At 40.0% G+C, this 3,369-nt stretch overlaps 1 pseudogene; it reads left to right on the plus strand.

Annotated features, from left to right (window-relative positions):
• The first annotated feature begins 333 nt into the window (after window positions 1-333).
• Window positions 334-1,824, plus strand: LOC110314251 (annotated as a pseudogene).
• The last annotated feature ends 1,545 nt before the right edge of the window (window positions 1,825-3,369 follow it).

A 3,369-nucleotide genomic window follows, 5' to 3' on the forward strand; every position in this document is an offset into this window, starting at 1 on the left:
AGATAGGAGCTAAGGATGAATGGGATGAGGAAATAAGGGGGGGCAGACCAGGAGGCGGTAACAACTGGACTGTAAAAAAGTAAAAATAATAAATGAAATAAAATAATTAAAAACATAGTAGTCACTTTTCTTTGCCTGCTTTCACTTTCTTCCCAGCACATCTGTTGGGACCTACTTCTATAGAATACCAGCTGAAACAACTAACTTTGTGGGACTGAGCAACTACTAGATCCTTGGACTTCCCATTCACAACTGTCCATTGTTGGGTTAGTTGGACTACAGACTGAGCCCTCCATGTAGCAGGGCACTGAGTCCAGCTCTCACCATCCCAAGATGGCAGATGAGAATGAAACAGCAGTGAAGCTGCCAGCACCTTTGCTGCCTCTTATGATGGAAGGGAATGGAAAGGGCCTTGAGCACTGCAGCAATTGCAAGAACGAGGAGGACAACAGCCACAACATTAGTGGCTGGTGTCCAGCCAATGACACTGGAGCCAAAAAGAAGAAAAAGAAACAAAGAAGAAAGAGAAAGGCAACCACATGGATTACACCCAGGAGTGGCCTGTGAAGATGAACTCTTTGCCAGCAGACAGGACCCAGGAATCACAGAAGGCCATTGAGCCATTCTCAGTGGGTCAGGGACCTGCTGAAACCATGGAGGAGGCCATTAAATGAAGCTACCAGTTCTGGGATACACTGCTAGAGCCCAAATTAGGTGAAGTGGAAAAGAACTATGGTCCAGTTGAACCTGACAAAGACAATATTCGCCAGAATCCCTATACCAGGGCTTCACTTGGGATGCCTTGGATCTGGGAGACTGTGCTATGCAGAAAGAAGTGTACACCCTCCTGAACGAGAACTATGTGGAAGATGATGACAACATGTTCCGATTTGATTATTTCCCAGATTTTGTCTTGTGGGCTCTCCAGCCACCAGGCTGGCTCCCACAGTGGCACTGCAGGGTCCGAGTGGTCTCAAGTTGTAAACTGTTTGGGTTTATCAGTGCCATCCCAGCAAATATCCACATCTATGACAAAGAGAAGATGGTGGAGATCAACTTCCTGTGTGTCCTCAAGAAGCTGTTCTTCAAGAGGGTGGCTCCAGTTTTGATATGAGAGCTAACCCAGCAGGTCCATTTGGAGGGCATTTTCCAAGATGTTTACACTGCCAGAGAGGTGTTGCCAAAGCCTGTTGGCAACTGCAGGTCCTGGCATCGATTCCTAAACCCTTGGAAACTGATTGAAGTTCTCCCACCTGAGCAGAAATATGAACATGCAGTGTACCATGAAGCTCTACTGACTGCTAGAGACTCCCAAGACAGCTGGGCTACACTTAGTGGAAAAGAAGGACATCCCATTAGTGTATCAGTTGCTCAGCAGGTACCTGAAGCAGTGTCACCTCACCCCTGACATGAACCAGGAGAAGGTGGATCACTGGTTCTTCCCCCAGGAGAACATCATTGACACTTTTGTGGTAGAGAATGCTAACGGTGAGGTGACTAATTTCCTGAGCTTTTTTTAAATTTTATTTTAAATGCACTTCCCTCCATCATCATAAACCATCCAACCTAGAAGAGTCTGAAAGACATGCGTACTCCTTCTACATTGTCCACACCCAGACCCCTCTTCTAGACCTTTTTAGCGATGCCCTTGTTCTAGCCAAAATGAAATGGTTCAACGTATTCAATGCACTGGATCTCAAGGAGTACCAAACATTCCTGGAGAAGCTCAAATTCTGCATAGGGGACTGCAACCTGCAGTATTACCAGTACAGTTGGAAGTGCCCGAGCATGGGGGAGGAGAAAGTTGGGCTGGTGTTACAGTAATCAGTTGCCAGTGAGATTCTGGATAAAGCCACTGAGAATACAAACCAGGAAATGGAACCCTTCTACTTGTTGGTCTAACTTTCACAGATGTGAGATCTCTAGCAAACAAAACAGAACTAAACCAGCTTTGCCAAACTATCAGCAAACTTGACTATTATATTGCGATGGCGTAGGCTGTGTAATGTCACCTTAAAACACCTTTAGCCATGTTTCTGGTCTCCCTGTTTTCAATGAATTAACATGTTCATGCAGCCATGATCAAGGGAATGTCATTGCCTAAACCTAGCTCGTGATTGGCATATTATGGAGTTAACAGGTGAATAACATATGTGTGTGTGTGTGTGTGTGTGTGTGTGTGTGTGTGTGTGCACAACTATAAAGGCTAAAGTTTTACCTTATAAAGAAAGCTTGCTCACATCCCATATCCAGTTTGTTAAAAAAAAAATGATGTGTGCACATGTATTTAATTGGATATTTCCTTATACTTAGCATATGTCATATGCTTCCTTAAGGAACACATCATAAAATACTATTATTGGGTGACTTAAAACAACAAGGCATTGTTTCAAATTTCTAGTCTAGAGTTCTGAAATCAAGATTGTGGTAGATTTGGCTGTTTGTAAGGCCATGAAGGAGAATGAGTTATATACTTAGCTTTTTTTAGTTACCTAGAAATCATTGATATTATTTGGTTTTCAGAAATTTTGACTTTATCTTTACTTTCATATTCATATTTCTTGATCACTTTTTGTGAATCTCTGTGTCACATTTGAAAACTTCTCTTTAAGTAAGAATATTTGGCATATTGGATTAAATATAATTTTAATGAGCTGATTTATAAAAATACTCTTTCAAATAAGGAACACTCATAGATATTATGGTGCAGGACTTGAGAGTATTCAAAGCTAACCTATAACATTTAGCAAAATAAATAAGGAAATAATAAGCAATAAAAAAATAACCCATGATCTTCTCTTATTCCATAACCTATTTTCTCTAGCTCTTCCCAAACCATAGCCATGAGGAACTATTTTATTTTCTTGGCCTTTCTACCTTCATTTTACTTAGTTCCTCAGATCTCTGACTATTGCTTACTTTACCTCCAAGCTCTTCTAAGATGTTCTAGTACTACAATTGAAGAAGAAGCAATATAGTACAGAATTATAACATCATTCACAGTAAGAAATCAGGGTTTACATGAAGAAAGTAAACCTTTATTGCTATATTTCATCTGTCAACTTAAATCTTATTTTAATACTGGACACATTTTTAAAGTTTTCCTGTTAAATACCATATGCTTGTTCCTAGACTAATATTTTCTTGGGTATCTCAGGTTATCAAGCTGTTCACTGTGTCACTTCAATAATCAGAAAAGGCCTTTTGTAATTTTATACACTTCTGTTCCTAGAACAATATTATACAGAACATAATCCTTAAAATTGTAGGACATTTATCTAGTACTTTAGCATTTAAAAACCACTATCATCTACAAAGCAATGTCTCTGGATTTAATAAATCTTTTTAATTTTCCATGAAGTGTGATGT

This window comes from Mus pahari, chromosome X (genome assembly GCF_900095145.1).
Source record: "Mus pahari chromosome X, PAHARI_EIJ_v1.1, whole genome shotgun sequence".
Taxonomy (NCBI): domain Eukaryota; kingdom Metazoa; phylum Chordata; class Mammalia; order Rodentia; family Muridae; genus Mus; species Mus pahari.